Source organism: Cynocephalus volans, chromosome 3, assembly GCF_027409185.1.
Source record: "Cynocephalus volans isolate mCynVol1 chromosome 3, mCynVol1.pri, whole genome shotgun sequence".
NCBI lineage: Eukaryota > Metazoa > Chordata > Mammalia > Dermoptera > Cynocephalidae > Cynocephalus > Cynocephalus volans.
The window spans coordinates 139,243,074-139,262,427 of record NC_084462.1 but is presented as its reverse complement, the minus strand read 5'-3'; the positions used below and the strand labels follow the sequence as shown (position 1 = coordinate 139,262,427).

General features: G+C 39.6%; 1 pseudogene; it reads right to left on the bottom strand.

Annotated features, from left to right (window-relative positions):
• Positions 1 to 8,856: 8,856 nt before the first annotated feature.
• On the bottom strand, positions 8,857 to 9,287 carry LOC134373581 (large ribosomal subunit protein uL14-like; annotated as a pseudogene).
• Between the last annotated feature and the right edge of the window lie 10,067 nt (positions 9,288 to 19,354).

Genomic DNA, 19,354 nt, shown 5'->3' with positions numbered 1-19,354 from the left:
TGGTCTTTCACTTTATATTAGACTTTTCTTGAACATCTTTAATATGCCAGGCTCTCTTCTAGGTGCCACAGCGGTGGTTTCCTTAATTCATTAACTCTACAGTATTCAATTAAATATGTCACCTCCTAGGCAAAGTCTTTCCTGATCCCGCCAAGGCCCAATTGGTGCATTCTGTGGGCTCTCATGTCATTTTGTGCCTGCCTCTATTTGCTTGTCTCACACTGTGTGTCTCACTGTGGCCTCCAGAACAGACAGCGCCTGTTGATCTCAGCAGCACCAGTGCCTCACCGGGGGCTGGCACATGGCAGGTGCTCAATCAGTCCTTGTTGGATGGATTCCTGAGGGTAAGAACAGGCAACTACTGGCCTCCTTACACAGAAAGGAGTACCCTGAGCAGTGGGAGTGATATGAAAAGACAGATCCTTCCCTTCCTCCTGCATAAATGTGCATAATTTCCCCCATGTTCCATGAATGGTGAGGAGCAATGGGGCATGAGCATCCAGCATGCTGATGGGTGCAGTTCCTTCTGAGCTCAGTTCCAAAGACAGCTGGGGCAAAGACAGAGCTACTCAACAAGCAAAGAATGGAGGTGTAACAAACATAAATAGCTCACATACAGTGCTTCCTGTGTGCAAGGCCCTCTTCTGAGCACTTACACTAGTAACTCACACACTGTGCCTATTTTAGGAATGAGGAAACCGAGGCACAGAGTGCCTATTTGACTTACCCAAGGGCATAAAGCTCAAGTGGCAGAACCGTGATTAAAATTTGGGTGGTCATGCTCCAGAGTCCTGTGCTCTAGTGGTTCTCTATAAATGCTGCAAAGTGTTCATTTTATGGCAAAAGAAGTGGGGGGAGAGGTCATCATTTGTGCAAGACTCAATGCTTTTGTTTTATTAAGTGTTTGTATCACTGAATATTGTTTAATCTCATTTGCCAATCCATTTGCAGCAATGACTCATCATCATCTTCAGGTATTTAATGCCACCCCCAAATCTATATTAATTCACTAAGTTGTCACTTTTTAGAATTCAACATTTTTGCTGACCTCTTCAACTTCTACATGAGAAAGCAAATGACCATGCAGAATCCTTTCCAGTACTTCATATGATTTTATAAAATAATTTTAGTTATTTAAGCTTAAATAATTTTCAGTGATAATTGCTTAATGCTCTTCACTGAGCTTGCTTTTTTCTACTCTTTTCATTGCCTCAAGGTACTCATTGGAAAGGATTTAAAATTATTGCTTAGAATGCTCTTTCCTCAACCAAGAATAAAGGGCATTATACATCCAATAGCCTAACTCACCTTTTCCATTTAACTTTTCAGAAAAGTTACCCCATGCTTAACATTTGCAAGCACGTTAACATTTGCAAACATGTGGAATAAAGAAAAAAGCTTAGATATTGATGATTTCTTCAGGAATCAATGCAGGGGAGCTCAGGGGAAATTGTCAGAGGCATAACACAGCAGATAAAATCCTCAGGAAAATCAGAAAGAAGATGTAGCCATTGCTGGCAGTGGAATAGGGGCAAAGGCAATGGAAGAGGCCTGGATGGGAGGCCCAGAGCCAGAGCCTGCAGTAGACAGCTGTCTCCTGCTACCCAAAGCATGGGCATTCTGTTGCATCAGCAACCGAAGAACCAGAGGTTTGAAGCTTTTGCATTTTTCAGGAATCATGCACTAACTCTGACTCTTTTGTGATAATTTAGGGAGAGAGGGAGGGAGGGAGGGAAAGAAGGAAGGAAGGAAGGAAGGAAGGAAGGAAGGGAGGGAGGGAGGGAGGGAGGGAGGGAGGGAGGGAGGGAGGGAGGGAGGGAGGGAGAGAGGGAGGGAGGTAGAGAGAGAGGATAGGGAGGAAAGAAGGGAGGGAAGGAAGGAAGAAAAGGAGAAAAGGAGGGAAGGAAGGAGGAAAGGAAGAGGGAGGAAGGGAGGGGAATACCCCCAAAAGAAAAAACATACACAAACACTCAAAGATGGCAGAAAGAAATGGCAACTCTCCTATATTCTACATATTATTTATAATGACTTCACTTCTAAAATTTTTCAACAAATAGATAGTAATTTGTAATATTCTCTTTTATTTTCCTTTTTAGTGTTGAAAAATAAGAGATCATCAATTCTTTGTCTATAAATTTTCTGGGGATGGAGTGGTAGAACAGGGATGTTCCTAGAGACTTCCCTAGGAAGCATGGTAAAACTTGACAAAGCTCTAAACTTGCCCCCCTTGAAATAGACAAAACATTTCATTTCTGGTGGGAGGCAGTGGTAGTGAGATAATCATTTAGTGTTCTACAAACAAAAGTCTAGTGAAGAAACCACAGACTGTTTCCCTCTAAAGAATCTATTAGCTCCAATACATGTGTTCCCCAAGTACCTACAAGGGAATTTGAAGGTAAGTACAAAAATTGCCTTCTCTAAAATTATCCTCACAGATTATAGAATCTTGGGGCATGAATGCTATTACCTCCAATATTCATTCTTTCCTTCTTTAGTAATAAAAAACCCTAATTTTTAGCTAGACACATGGTCATCTAGTCAAAAGAATACACTCCTTAATCTCCCTTGCAGTTGGGTATAGTCAAATGACAAAAGTTTGGCCAATGACATGTGATAATAAACGTTATGTGCAACTTTCGAGATGTACCCTCAATGTGAGGGGGATAGTCTTCTCTTTTTCTTCCTTCTGCCTGGAAGGAGGATATGATGGCTGGAACTTGAACAGCTGTTTTGGAGCACAACGCAAAGATGGCACAGCAACTGGAGTACCTGATCCTTGATAACCATGGACCTACTGTACCAGCACAGGATTACCTTCCCTTGACTTCTTTTTTTTAAAAATAAATTTTATTGCGTATATTTCATGTTTACAACATGATGTTATGGCCTTGACTTCTTTTATGAAAGAAAGACACCATTTCATTTAAGCCTTTGTTTTAGTCATACAGCCAAAGCTAATATTAACAGATATGTCTTCTTTTTATAGTTCATTATGGTTCTATTATCTATTAATTTACATAAATCTTTTTTTTAAGGTAGGGAAAGTTGGGACAGATTTTCTCAGAGATCTAGAACTTAGAAACTTGTTGATATAACATGCTCCTAAACAATGAATGGGTCAAAGAAGAAATTAAAAAGAAAATATAAAAAGTTTCTGGAGACAAATGAAAATGAAAACTAAACACACCAGAACCTATGGGATACAGCAAAAGCAGTTCTAACAGGGACGTTTATAGCAATAAATGCGTACATCAAAAAGTAGAAAGACTTCAAATAAACATAATGTTACACATCAAAAGAAAAAGGAAAAAAGAATAAACCAAACCCCAAATTAATAGAAGTCTTTGTTATTAATTAGTAACAAAGATCAGACCAGAAATAAATGAATTAGAGATTTAAAAAAATAATACAAAAGATCAAGGAAACAAAGATTTTTGATTTTTCAAAAAAAAACCAAAATTGATAAAGTTTTAGCTAGACTAATGAAGAAGAAAAAAGAGAGAAGACTCAAATAAATTAAATCAGTAATAAAATCTCAAATAAATTGAATCAGAAATGAAAAAGGAGACTGATACCACAGAAATACAAAGGATCATAACAGACTATTATGAACAACTATATACACTAGCAAACTGGAAACCCTAAAAGAAATGGATAAGTTACTGGACACATACAACTTACCAAGGTTGAATCATGAAGAATTAGAAAATCCACATAGACTAATAACGAGTAATGAAATTAAAGCAGAAATAAAAAGTCTCCCAACAAAGAAAAGCCCAGGACCAGATGGCTTCATTGCCAAATTCTACCAAACATTTAAAGAACTAATACCAATTCTTCTCAAACTTCCAAAAAATTGAACAGGAGGGAATACTTCCAAACTCATTCTATGAGGCCAGCATTACCATCATACTAAAACCAGAATAAGAAACAACAACAAAAGAAAACCACAGACCAATATCCCTAATAAACACAGATGAGAAATTTCTCAACAAAATACTAGCAAACTGAATCCAACAACACCTTAAAAAGATCAAAAAAAAGATCATTCCCCATGATCCAGTGGGATTCATCCCAGGGATGCAAGGATGGTTCTACACATGCATTTCAATACATGTGATACATCACATCAACAAAATGGCATTTCAATACATGTGATACATCACATCAACAAAATGAAGGACAAAAACCATATGATCATTTCCATAGATGCAGAAAAAAAGCATTTGATAAACCTCATTGGCTACGATACTGCCACTGCACAAAGCTAAAAAAAAAAAAAAGCATTTGATAATATTCATCACCCCTTCATGATAAAAACTTTCAACAAATTAGGTATAAAAGGAATGTACCTCAAGCAATAAAAGCCATTACAGCAAAATCACAGCTAATATCATACTAAACTGACAAAAGTCAAAGGCTTTTCCTCTAATATCTGGAAAAAGACAAGGATGCCCACTTTCCCCACTCTTATTCAACATAGTACTAGAAATTCTAGCCATCACAACAAGGCAAGAGAAGCACTAAAGGGCACCCAAATTGGAAAGGAGGAGTTCAAACTATTCCTATTTGCAGATGACATAATCGTATATATGAGAACCCTAAAGAGTCCAAAAAAATTGCTAGAATTAATAAATGAATTCAGTAAAGTGGCACCATACAAAATCAACATATAGAAATCAGTAGCGTTCCTATATGCCAAAAATGAAATATTTGAAAAAGTAATCAAAAAGTAATCCCATAGCTATTGTAAAGCTATTAAAAAAATGAAATACCTAACAGTAAATTTAACTGAGGTAAAAGATCTCTGCAATGAAAACTATGAAACATTGGTGAGAGAAATTGAAGACATAAATAAATGAAAAGATATCTCCTATTCATAGACTGGAAGAATTAATATTATCAAAATGTCCATATTGGGCCAGCCCCGTGGTGCACTCAGGAGAGTGCAGCGCTTGGGAGCGCAGTGGCGCTCCCGCCGTGGGTTCGGATCCTATATAGGAATAGCCAGTGCGCTCACTGGCTGAGTGCGGTGCGGGCGACACCAAGCCAAGGGTTGCGATCCCCTTACTGGTCACAAAAAGACAAAAAAAAAAAAAAAAAAAAAGTCCATATTACTGAAAGCAATCTACAGATTCAACATGATTCCTATCAAAATGTCAGTGACATTCTTCACAGAAATAGGAAAAAACAATCTTAAAATTGGTATAGAATCACAAAAGACACCATATTGCCAAAGCAATCTTGAACAAAAAGAACAAAGCTGGAGGCATTATACCACCTAACTTCAAAATATACTATAAAGCTATAGTAACCAAAATAGCATGGTACTGGCATAAAAACAAATAGACCAGTGAAACAGAATAGAAATCCCATAAATAAATCTGTACATTAACAGTCAACCGATTTTTGACAAAGATGCCAAGAATATACATTGGGGAAAGGACAGCCTCTTCAATAAATGGTGTTGGGGAAATTGGATATCCACATACAGAAGACCAAAACAAGACCTCTATCTCTCACTGTACACAAAAATCAACTCAAAATGGATTAAAGACCTAAATGTATGACCCAAAACTATAAAACTACTAGAAGAAGAAATAAAGGAAACTATCAAACTACTATAAGAAGACACTACATGAAATGGGAGTGAGCAGTACTTTTTTGAACAAGACTACAAAGGCACAGACTACTAAAGCAAAAATACACAAATGGAATTACACCAAACTAAAAAGCTTCCACACAGCAAGGGACACTATCAACAAAGAGACAACCTAGAGAATGGAGAAAGTATTTGCATACTATGCATCTGACAAGGGGCTAATATCCAGAATGTATAAGGAAGTTAAACAATTCAACAGCAAAAAACCAAATAACCCAAGTAACAAATGGGCACAGGACCTGAACAGACATTTCTCAAAAGAAGACATATACATGGCTAACAGGCACATGTAAAAATGCTCAGCATGGCTACTGAACAGGAAATGCAAATTAAAGCCACAGTGAGATATCATCTCACTCCAGTTAGGATGTCTATTATCAAAAAGGCAGAAAATAAGAAATACTGGAGAGGATGTGGAGAAAAGGGAACTCTCCCACATTTTTGGTGGGAATGTAAATTAATATAGCCATTATGGAAAACAGTATGGAAGCTTCTCAAAAAACTGAAAGTAGGGCTACCTTATGATTCAGCAATCCCACTTCTAGATATATACCCAAAGGAAATGAAATCAATACATCGAAGAGACACCTGAACTCATGTGTTCATTGCAACACTATTCACAGTAGCCAAGAGATGGTATCAACCTAAATGCCCGTCAATGGATGAGTGGATAAAAAATAAAAATAAATAAATAAAATTTAAAAACTGTACTATATATACACAATGGAATACTATTCAGCTATATAAAAAAATGAAATCCTGTAATTTTCAGCAACATAGATGGAACTGGAGACCATCATGTTAAGTGAAGTCAGGCACAGAAAGACAAATACTGCATGATCTCATTCATATGTGGAATTAAATAAATATATATAGAGAGAAAACATAGAAGTAGAGAGTAGAAGAACGGTTCCCCGGAAAGAGAAGGGGACTGGGGAGTGGGGAAGAGTTGGATTAATGGGTACAAAGTTACAGGTAGACAGGAAGAATAAATTCTGGTGTTCTAGGCTGACTAGAATTAATAGCATTTGTATATTCCTAAATAGCTAGAAAAGAGGGTCTTGACCATAATCACCACAAAGAAAAGATAAATGTCTAGATGATAGATATGCTATCTATATTAAGTGAATCATTGCACAATATATGTGTGTATTGAAACAACACACTATACCCCACAAACATGTACAACTAAAAGTAAAAGAAATTTTTAAAATTAGGAAAAAAAAAAAAAGAAACTTGTTGATACACTCAGGTATGTCTAATAGACCTTTTGTAGAAAAATCTACAAAACAACAACAACAAAACACACCTAAATTGAATAGCCAAAGAAGTAAGGCATAAAAATGAGAAAAAGCCTAGATAAAGGAAGTTTTCTGAAGAGGTAAATGATCTGACAGTTTTAAATTCCCCTTCCTCCTCTCAGAAGGCTTCTAGAAGACAAACCCATTCTTATATTCTGAAGCTTGATAATAAATGTGTCAAATATTAAACTCACCCTCTCATTCTCAGCAATAAATGGTGCTGACTTTAATCTCATTATTTCATGACTTTTTTTTAATCAATGTAACCCAGCTGCCATTTCTTCTTGCACTAAGTGAATTGAAGCCCTCAGCTGGTGCAGATCACACTGTTAGATGTGTGAAAAACTGATACCCACAACATAAATCACCACTCCCTTCTCTCTTGAGACCACAAACTTGATTCAATATCTACATTAGGGCTGTCAGGAACGTGCCAGCTTAGTTTCAGGAAAAAAATTCAACACCATCTCCCGCACACAAGATGTCATTCTTTAAAACATTCTTTTAAATGCACTTTGCACTTTCTTAAAGCAGATGAATAATACAATTAATAATTTGGCTAGCCCCTAAGGATGAGCTCTTCAAAAGAAATCCAACACAGGTGTCAACATTACCGACCTTTCCTTAGAAAGATGACTAGTGTATAAGATATTATTCTCCAGTGGACAGTCCTGGTGAAGGTGAGCAGGGTATGTGGAAATTTGTTTACTCCTCTACAAGGCAAGGGCCATCTCATTCTGATCGTGAATGGGTGGTTCTAGGGTTGAAACAAGGGTGCTTTGGGTGACTCATGCCCTTTTATGAGAATAAAAAGTAGACCTGGGCTTAGATCTGGCAGAGAATTTCTTAAAACAGCAGTTAAAATGTTTGGTTTTAAATTTGTACTTACCTTTTTCTAGATTGGTCAAGCTGAATATGGAGCATTTTATTCACTCTGTGTCCCTCTCACACCCCTGGAGTACACTGTCAATTCCGGACTCCTGCTTACTGAGTCCAGATGTAATTTCAGGATACTTCTCAATACAGCATACTAAGCAGCTTCTACCAGTCTATTGGTTTTCTCATAAACATTGTTATTGGTCATCCCTGCTTGGATGCTTCAAACTTTGATGAAAGTTATTTTATCCAGTCCAGCTGGGCAGTGAGCCAGGGCTTTACTGTTAGGAATGAGTCTGCTGAAGCTCTAGTCATCTTATTGCCCTAAAGCACAGACATGCCACCTCAGCCATGACTTCCAGTTTCAGTTGTTTTCAAGTAAAGCAAAAAGGTAAAGATGCCTGTAAAGCAATCTAAGCTCAGAACCGTTTTTTCAATGTTTATGATTTTCCCCCAGCTTTAACTTAACTTTGTCCATACCCAGTACACCTGTAGTGTTTTTTTAGTGCTCACCTTTACCAAGTTTTACTAAGGCATTCAACTTGGGTTTCACAGAAACAACAGCTCTCTTTCTTTGTGAGCTCACATTTCATCAGCTTACATAATATTTAATTAAATTGCATAATTAAAATGCCTGGTGTAAACAGGTTTGGGAACAATCCCGGCTGAGTCTCAGGAGGAATATAACGAACCAGTGGGAGCAGAATGCATAAGCATAGCTACTGGTGCTGAGCTCTCAGCTTGCCCTGACCGGCTGTCAACATGTCCTGCAGCTGGAAGGGGCTGGGTGATGCTCTGAGTCCATTACATGGAGGTCAGTTACAGGCCCCAATCTAAGGCAGAAGCCCCTAATTCTCACTACAGATAACACTATGGCATGTTTTCCCTTCTTTTGTGAATGTTTTCTTTTAAAAAGGAAACCAGTTAGTTCTGAATGTTCTCATTACTTTCTCTTTCAGCAAATAATTTTTAATGGGGCAGGATTTTGTTTGTTGGTGTTACAGATATCCTGGAGAATCAAGCAATGCCGCCAGCACTGGATGCAATCCTGGGCTGTGAGTCTGCACACACCGTTGCAATTGGCCCTGGGATCACAGAACTTTTCATCCTGCCTTTATTGTTTAGTATTGTTTACTATGACCTCTGAGTCAGCTTCAGAGTAAAGGAACATATGATACAGTCTTTCTCCAGGATGACTTTCCTGGTTGTATTAGCACTGCGGGATGTCCCTTCCTCCTGAGCTCTGGTTTGCCTCTCTCCACCGTGGCCATCACCATGGCACCCACACCAGCAGCGGAAGTTTGTTCAGCCATTCACTGATCCCCTTCGCACAGGTGATATACAGATTTTTGGCTTCTGTGCAGTCAGCACAGTGGATTATGGCTCGGAAGACCCAGGGAAATCAGGAATTTAGCACTGGAGGACCCACCACTTCCTCGCTTCCACATCTTGAATGTGAGAAAAGACTTATTTGCTTTTTAATTTTTTTTTTTTTTGCTTTGCTTTTTTATTGTGGTAAAATATACATAACATAAAACCATTTCATTCCTTTTTTGATGTACAATTCAGTGGCATTAAGTACAGTCACATTATTGTGCGACCATCCCCACTATCCATCTCTAGAACTTTTTCATCTTCCCAAACTGAAACTCTGTACCCATTAAACAGTAACTCCCTGTCCCCACGTCCCCCCAGCCCCTGGCAGTCACGATTCTGCCTTCTGTCTCCATGAAGCTGAATACTCTATGTACCTCATACAAGTGGAATCATATAATATTTGTCCTTTTGTGTCTGGCTCATTTTACTTAGCAAATGTCTTTAAGTTTCACCCATGCTGACTCTCTGCTTTTTAGATGGCTTTGCCTGGACTGCTTTCCTACTCAGACCACACCCCCACAGCCCCTAGAGTTTTCCACACACCCCTTGAAAGCCATTTGGAGGTTGAGGTTGCCTTTCTTTCTTTAGCCTGCTGGAAAATGGCAATCATCCCCCTTCCCAAGTGTCAGTGCCAGCTGTGGGCCTTTTATGGCGACCAGCCCACAGTCCCTGAGACATGGTTGCTGAGCCCCATTCGTCCTTCCCAAGGTTCTAGAATTTTCCAGTGCCTATTAAACCTTCTGCAACAATCAATTCAAATACACAAGTTTGGCTATTCAAATTACTTTTTCCAAAAGTACTTTAAAATGCATTAAGTTATTAATTGCCTGCTGGCACTTTAATCAAATGGGAAAATTGACATAGCCAGAGGCATGTATTTTTGTGGAAAGAAAATTTATTTAAGAAGAAACAGCAGCTCTTACTGCTTAATTTAAACTGAGAAAACTGTGGAAAATCAACTGCTATGGAAAATTAATAAAACATTTCCAGCTGCAAACAGTGACTAATTGTACAAGATGAAGACTGCCTGGAATTAATAACTTGCAGTCTTCTGTGTGAAGAACCCCCCACCACTTCAATTTACTGGGAGATTAAATTACTTCTAAGTTTGCCATATTAAAACAGAACATGAATAAAATGTTAGTGAACGCACATCTATTATTTACTGTCTGTGATATGGATATAATTATTTCCAAACAACTACAATGTGACGTGACCAGTAATATTTAAATGACTCTTTTAGCAAGAGAATCTACTGCAACACTTTTTGCACGAAGAAAAAAAAAATCCTTCTCTTACCTCTCAAGTAATAAAATGATGCCTGGTGGCTTCTGCTGATGGTATGTCCCTGCCCCAGTGGAGAAAAATCTGCTCAGTGTTTCAGCTTATACTCCTGCCTCTCTGCATCAGACATTGCTCAAGGGAAGCCTGTACAGCAGAAAATCTTAGCAACTCATTTATGAGCTCCGATCCTAAATGAAACCTGATCCCATTGCCCAGAGGAAACCAAGGTAGATGCTTAATGGCTTCTCCTAATACCTAATGGGCCATGAGCACATGTGCCCAACAGAATAGATTCCTTCATGAGAGGCAGAAAGGAGGTCAGAACAATTTCCCAAGGACATAGGACTCACTCACAAGAGACATATATTATCTCAGGCCCCATCAACCTCATGGGCATGTCCTTCAAGCTTGCTCAAGATGTTGCATTATCCTGTAGGCCTTAGTTTCCTCAACAATAAAATGAGGGTTCAACAACATAAACAAATTTAATTTCTTTTCTATTTTTGTTGCCACGATTGGATTATTTTCTTGCCCTAAAGAGCCACCAGAAGGGTCTGTCAGTTTTCCTAGTGCATTCAAACTCTCCAAGATCCTAAGAAGCAAGATGTTACAAGAGGACACTGTTCAATGGCCATGAAAGACCTGTTCAGGGTGGAGGGATAAAGAAAAAAATTTAGAAAACTAGTTCTATTTTTGCATGGCAATAAAATGTTTTATGTTTGTCTTATTTGTTTGTTTGTAAAATTTTAGGTGTTTGAAAATAAGAAACCAAGAGGGAATGAGCTAATCTGATGTGTGTGTTAAGGAGACATATCAAAGATGGAGATTTTCTCAGCAGAGAGGCTCTGCCTCCTTCAGCTGTTTATCCTTTAATGCATGCACAGAGGGTACATTCAGCCTCTTGCTATTTGATATTGCTGGCAGGAAGGTCCAAGTATTGGCCTGGAGAGAATAAAGACATGTTTAGAAATGCAGAGGCTTAACCTGAAGCATAACTGGTTTGGAGCTTACCACAGAAGTTATCTGGACATATCATTTGATTTCCAGGTTTTAAATGTAATTCTAAACAAGATCGGGCTGCACAGCCCTCCACTGTGTGACACAGAGAGACTTTATCTGCCACTAAATGCCATTCAGGCTTAATGCCATAGAAGTGAATTGTATAAATTGGGGCATTCTTTGAGGCCCTAAAGCATTACTGCCTCTCAGAGGAAGAAAGACAAGTCCTGCTACCTCCTCCCCGTCGCTCAGGCAAGAAACCATTTACGTTGTTCCTCTCTGTTTGGGTTCATCTTGGTTTTCCATTTTTAGAAACACTTAAGACTTACTTTGGCAGGCCAAGCCTTATGCACAGGCTGAGTGGATTTGAGGAGTCATTGGGAAGCTTCCTTGAGCCGGTAAAGCCTCTTCTCTTTACTGCAAACTTGAGATGTCCTCACAAAGCGAGAGAGTCTCTTGTGTCTCATTTTGCAATAAGGCTCACAATGCAATTATCCTTCAAAGAGGAAATGAATTGTTTTGTACTTTGCTAGAGATGCTATCAAGCAGGATTTAGAACCAAGGATCACTAGATCCTGAAGGGGGAGGGGCAGTAGGAAAGGGCACCAGAAAGGGAGAGTAGGGGACAAAACACAAGGTCCATGTACCTTGGCCTAGACTGGACCCTGCCCTATTGAACTAGTAAACTGACCTGCCCTCTTCCCTTCACATTTCACATGTGGAGTTTGCCTCAACCTTGAATTGAAACCGGACATTCATAAATATGGAATATTCCTCTAAAGAATTGTCCATACCCAGTGTCTCCAACTCTCCTTATTCTCTCTGAATCCCCTTCAGTCAGACTCTCTCACTCCTGCTGCTGTTTCAGAACTGCCTTTGTCAAGGTCATCATGACCTTCACATTGCCAAATCCAGTGGTCAACCTGCAGTCCTCGTGTTGACTAGCAGGTACATCTGATCCAGTTGATCTTTCTTTCCTCCTTGAATGCTCTCTGTGCTTGGCTACCAGGAGGCCACACTGTTCTCATTGTGCTTCTGCCTCCCTGACTGCTGTTCAATCTACATTTAATGGTTTAAGGCACTTATCACCACTGTGCATACAATATATTATTTGCTATCTTCCTTCTCCACAACTAGAAAGCAACTCCTTTGAGAGGAGGAAATTCTGTGTCTTGTTCATGTAGTCCTGATACATGGTAGGCATTTATTAAATATTGATGCAAGGTTGAAGGAATAAAATGGTTTAGAATGCCGAGTTTAAACCAATTTAGGGATACTTTTTTTACAGGGTATGTGAAATTAATACAGTTGAGTCACACCTTACATAGAGATTAAGCTCTAAAGTCAGCTTTTAAGGAGAAAATCTCATACAGTCAAAAACCAGCCTTAAAAAATCTCTTGAGGGGGCCACGCTGGATTCCAACATATAATTTCTGAGTAAGCCCAACCTAGCCTATCTCTCTCCCAGGACTGCTATTTCTTTGATCGAATACCAGATGAAGTTGTTGGCTTGATTTAGGAGCCATGACATACAAAAGTACATACGTTTAACACCATCCTCTCACATGTGGTATGGCCAAACTTGCACACTTTGAGAGGCAGATGGCAACCACAGTAAAGTCAATTCCTGGCTTCAGTCTCCTGGCCACGTGTACTCCAGGGCTTATGTGCAATTCATGGCATGGTAAAGAAAAATACCTGTGCTTTTTAAATGGTTATTTCTCTCTGAGTTTTTAGAGTTGAAGTCACCTGTGATAAATTGTACAAATAGACAACTCCACTGTGTGGAGACTTGCTAGTGTTTCTCAGTTCTGGCTGAACACTAGAACCATCTACGGAACTTTAAAAAACAGGAGTTCTGACTCTAGACTTTATCAGCATCCTCAGGGATAGGGCCCAAGTAGCTATGTGCTTATTTTTTAAAGTTCTACAGCAGAGTCTGAGAGGGTTGAGAATCACTGCTGGGGTTCTTGTTTCTGTTTTCATAATCACAGGTGGATTTAACATTATTTGATTTTAATGATTTATGGGCCTATCCAATGTCAGAAGGCATTCTTGCTTTAGGAAACCTAGTTCAGATTCTTACTCTACATTACTATGGGTTCCAGTTAGTACATCACTAGGCCAAATTATAAAATAAGCATCCCCTACCTGTTAGGGTCCTGCTCCCCCGTATCTCCTCACCACACTCCATCAGTTCCTGAAGACTGCCCATGGGCAGAGAAGTTTCCTAGAGTGACATATACCTCAGAATTGTCCTCTTAGGCAAAACACTGTGGATATTTCCTTCCCCTTTCCTCCAATTCAACTTACCTTTTCCATTCCCTTCTAGCTACTTAGAAATTAGTTTCATAAGCCAACTCTGTCGTTATGAGCTGAATTTTGTTTCCTGACCCTGCATATTCATATGTTGAAGCCCTAACCCCCAGTACCTCAAAATGAGACTGTTTTTGCAGATAGGGCCTTTAAAGAGGGGTGAAGCTAAAATGAGACTGTTAGGGTGGACCCTAACCCAATATGAAATTTCCTTATTAAAGGAAATTTGAACAGAGAGACACTAGGGATACATGTGCCTAGAAAAAGACCATGTGAGGATACAGCAAGAAGGTGACCAGCTGTAAGCAAGGAGAGAGACTCCAGAAGAAACTAAACCTGCTGACACATTCATCTTGGACCTCTAGCCTCCAGAATTGTGAGAAAATAAATTTTTGTTGTGGTATTTTGTTATGGCAGCCTTAGCAAATTAAAACACCTATAAAGATGTTGATGTGGATAAAACATATCCCCCAAAAGTGCATGTATTGGAAGCTTGATCCCTGTTATAACAGTATTAAGAAGGTGGGAAATCCTATTATGATATGTGAAAGGTAGGGCCTTAACAAGGTGATTGGATTGTCAGGACTGTGCCCTCATGAATGGATTAATCCATTCACAGAGCGATGGGTTGATGGTGTGATGGGTTTTCACGGAAGTGGTTCTGATGGCTTTATAAGGAGAGTGAGTGAGAAGGTTAGCTTTCTCACTCTTGTCGTATTTGCTTTGTGATACCCTGGTCACCATGGGACCCTGTAGAGAGTTCCCTCCCAGAAGGCCCTCACCAGGCATAACCCTTGAACCATGTACTTAGCCTCCAAAAGTGTAAAAAATAAATTTCATTTCTTTATCAATTACTCAGTTTCAGGCATTCTGTTATAAAAAAGAGAAACAGAATAATATAGATGTTAACTACTGAAAATCAAGTGTTAAGTATTTGTTTCTGTAAATTATATTAAGACGGAAAATATAAGACAGAAACTTTGGCCTCAAGAAGCTTGCATCTGTTGGTACTTGTATTTTTAGGGGTTATTCTTGTTATTCTTTGTCTTTCTAGACCCTCCCCCATCCCATTCTGCCCTGATGAGTGCCCTGGGAGGCTGACTCCAGAGGACTGAATCACTGGGCTCTCTTGCTGTCTGACTTCAAGTCGGGTTTGGCCAATAGAAAGCACTAGTGGGAGATTGAAGATGGAAGAGAGAATTAGATTATTTATTTTAGGCCCTCTCCATGAGGGGCCAGGTTTTGTCAATGTCTGGGTTCCTCCCTGGCCACAACTTTCTCTAGGTTCTGTTATCTCTGTTCCTTCTCCTTGTCCCTTCAGGCTTACTGGTGGTCATGGCTTCCTGCTACTCCTGGCCCCCAGGTACTCCCTACTGTTACTGATTTCTTTAACTCTGCCCACACCTCTACAAATAATCACTTTTTAAAGCTCTTATTGATTATACCTCTTTGAATGTGCTATCTGGGTTTTTTTGTGAGCACACTGATTAATGCAGACAGGTAGAGTAGTATGGTGAGAAAAATCAGCACTCTGGTGTCAGACAGCCCTGAATTTGAATACCAACCCTATCCATGAACAGTTATGTGACTCTGTACAAATTTCTTTATCTCACTGATCCTCAGTTTCCCCACTTATAAAATGGGGATAATAAAACTTTTTTCAAAGGATTGCAGAGAAGATTAAATAAGAGAATATACACTGCCTGGCAAATAGCAGGCACTCCAAAAGAGTATTACACAAGTAGCTATAGTAGTTGTTTTTACTTTATAAGACATTCAGAAACATGAAGCTTAAGCCCAAGGGCATGACTTTCTCATGAGAAAGTTTCAGGTGCCAACAATAATTTCAAAAAGGAGATTGGTGCTTTGGCAGGTCCCCTGTGGTGGGAAGAATTCTAATGTGGCCCCCAAGTTTTCCACCCCTTGATATATAATATATGTGTGTGTGCACATGTACATATGTATATATACACACGTACACAAACACACTTTTTCCCAGTTATCCTGTTATACACTTATATAGATATTATTTTGAATGGATTTTGCAGATGTAATTAAGGTTCCATATCGGCTGACCTTAAGATAGGAAGATTATCCAGGTGTGCCTGTTCTAATCATGTGAGCCCTTTAAAAGCCACAAATTTTGTCTGGCTAGTCACAGAAGAGGAAGGCAAGAGTCACACTCCAGCTGGCCTGGAAGAGAGAAAATTCCTAGGTTGTGAACTGCCTGTGGGGGCCACATGGCAAAGAACTGTGGGCAGCCTCCAGTTGCTGAGTGGTCCCCAGCCAACAGCTAGCAGGAAAATGGGGCCTCAGTCCCACAACCACAAATAAATGAATTCTTCTAACAATCAGCAAGCTTGAAGAGGGCCCCAAGCCGCAGATGAGAACTGCTGCCTCAGCAGACACTTAGATTTCAGCCCAGTGGACCCTGACATACAAACACAATGAGACAACAGATTTGTGTTTTTTGAACAACTAAGTTTGTGGTAATTTGTTTCACAGCAATAGAAGCCTAATTCATTTCCCAGCCATTATGCCAGCATGTTTCTATCCTGATTCTGAAGAAGATGCATTCTGGTCCCAACTTAGCCACACAATAGCTCCATTCCTTGGCTTTCCCATCAGCAAACACATCCCTGCCCCAACACTTCCAGCTCACTTATCTTGAATGTTCACCCTCCAGCAACAAGATTTCAAATAACATTAAAAAAATAACAACCACACATCAAGCTTCTACCTGTGCTGAGAAGTAAAAGAGTCTGCACAGCTACTGGCCAAAGGGATAAACGAGTGAGGAGAAAAAACACAGAAGAATTTCTGACTTCAAGTGAAATTTTTGGTAGGCACACTTAATTTTAAAAGTGATAATGGAAGACTTTGGAAAGTTTTACTGTTCAAGATGGGAAAGGTGAACATACTGCCACCTAAGTTCTTGTCTGTGCAGTGCAAACACCTGAGATCTTAAAGAAACAGTCAAGTAAAATAAAGCACGTGGGGAACATTGTTTCTTTAGTAGAGATGCACCTGAGAAAAAGAAGTAAACAACTATTTTTATAAAGCAGAGCAGATATGAGCCCTAAGAATCCAGTTTGGTATTTAAGGAAGTTTTATAAAGGGTTGTAAGTTATAAGAGTCTTATTTTGGAGGCACTTACAGGGGATTTGGAAATGTGTGCCTCAGGTAGATTTTCATGATTTGGACAGACTTTTTAAAACATTTCTTATGAGAATTGAAGGGAATCTGAATTCTTTTCTGAATCCTCATTGTTTCTCTGTTGTTCTGTGGAATAATGTGCAGAACTGAGCTTGGCAATACAGCGCTAAGGTTTTTGTTCTATCATAGGGCTAATTATTACCATAGGTCATTATAAGATAAGAAGCCACAAATACATTAGTAATGGCAAAGATCTAAGCAGTTAATATAGTGTACATGCTTGGATGGGGATATATTCTTGTGAAGATATCTTTACATTTCAGTAATTAAGTGTGTCATATTAATTGCATGGCCCTTTCACAAAACCTTGCAAAAAAAAGAAAAACACCAAGAACTTTTCCTCTTGATATCAGATTAGAACTGATTGCATAATTACATTACCTGGATAATTAAACACAAATTTAGTAGCCTCAGAACTGTACAATATTGTGGTTTCATTTTCTAATAGAATTACCCTGCCTTTGGTATAGAATTCTTGCTAGGCAATAGAGATCTAATTACTTAGTCATGTGACATTAACTCCTCAGGGACCTTTCCTCAGAGAAAAGGCTCAGATTAAAAATGATTCATGGAGCTTCTTTCTCATTTCATCACTGGGATCCAAATCACAGGAATTAGATATGTGAGAGATCTATTAGGGCTTTCTTCTTTCTTGTCCAGGGGGCAGAAAAAGAGCATCCACCAGACATTGCTCTGGGTTTGGTTAGTTCCAATTTAGACAGCAAATACCATTTCTCAGATGCAACACATCGTTGGAACGAATCCTTCTGCCAGGCCTTGAAAGACACATCATTACTATCACCTCACAGGTCCTATAATAATGATCTGAGGACACACTTGTTTGTCAAGGTACAGGTGTTAACATGGCCATGTTCCTGACAGAATGATAATTAATTTGTGTCAGAAATGATTTTAGGCAGAACTAAAACAGGAATATCATCACGTAAGGGGTACCTTCAAATAACTCTGTGTAGAATTTCAGGGCCATCATCATTTGGTTTATAAATAGCCCTGGAAGGGCTTTTGTAGGTCAGAACCCAAACATTTTTGTAGTTGTTTACATTTACACATGCTCCAACTCTCTCTGTCAAAGTGTTTCCATCAGGGCATGCAAAGAAACATCATCCATTGCCCTCGCTACTGGGAATGGCCAGGTAGAACATATGTTTTCCTCATTTGTAGTCTGTCAGTTCATGTTGATAGCTCATGCATCTGTGGCCATTGGGAGGTCACCTGTGGCTATCTGGAGGAAGCTCTGCTGACCTTGGTCAGGTTGGCTCACATGTCTGGGATTCAGCTGGCTGCAGGCTGATGCAGGCTGGTGGGACTGGGGTACTGGTTGTTGTCCTGCAGCATGCTAGCCTCAGCATGTCCCCACGGTGATGGCAGAAGTGCAAGGGAGAGCAGATCCGAGGCACAAGCCCATTCAAGTTCTGCTTGCATCCTTTCTGCTAACATTACACTGGCCAGAGCAAGCCATGTGGCTGAGCCCAGTGTCAAGGTACAGGGTGTGAACATTCAGGCTAACCAGCCCATGTTTTGCCCATGGGAGGGCAAACGTATATGACAAAGAACATGGATACAAGGAGGGAGAAAAGATTGGGGCCATCTCATTGCTATTTACTGCACAGTCCAATCGGCAACTTGAGACTTCTCTTTTGTTTGATCTGGAAAAGATCCCTTATTGATTAAAAAACTGTCTGGCAGATGACCTTCTATCCTGGAGTAGGTTTAGAAATGAGCCATTAAATGAGACGGTGTAGAAAAAAGTATATCGTATCTTGTCAATTATTGAAATTGCTAATTAGAGAGACCAGTCTCAAAGGCAATTGATATCTTACTTTTCTATCTTTATAAAATCAGAAGCATTATTTCTTAGGAATAGCTGTCATAGCCTGCTCAGCATACTATAACAAAATACTGTAGACTGGGTAACTTAAACAGCAGGAATTGGTTTCTCACAGTGCTGGAAATTGGGAAGTCCAAGATCAAGGTGCAGGCCAATTCAAGTCCCTGGTAAGGGCTCTCTTCCTGGCTTATAGATGCTGCCTTCTGCCTGTGTTCTCACATGGCAGAGAGAGAGAGAGACAGACAGACAGGGAGAGAGGGGAAGTTCTCTGGTGTCTCTTCTTATAAAGACACTAATCCCATCATGAGGGCCCTACCTATGACTTCATATAAACCTAATTACTGTACCTCCCAAAAGCCCATCTCCAAATATCATAACATTGGGAATTAGGACATCAACATACAAATTGGGGTGGGGGGGCACGATTCAGTCCGCTATTACCCAAACAAATTCTTCAGTATGTGGGGATGCTCC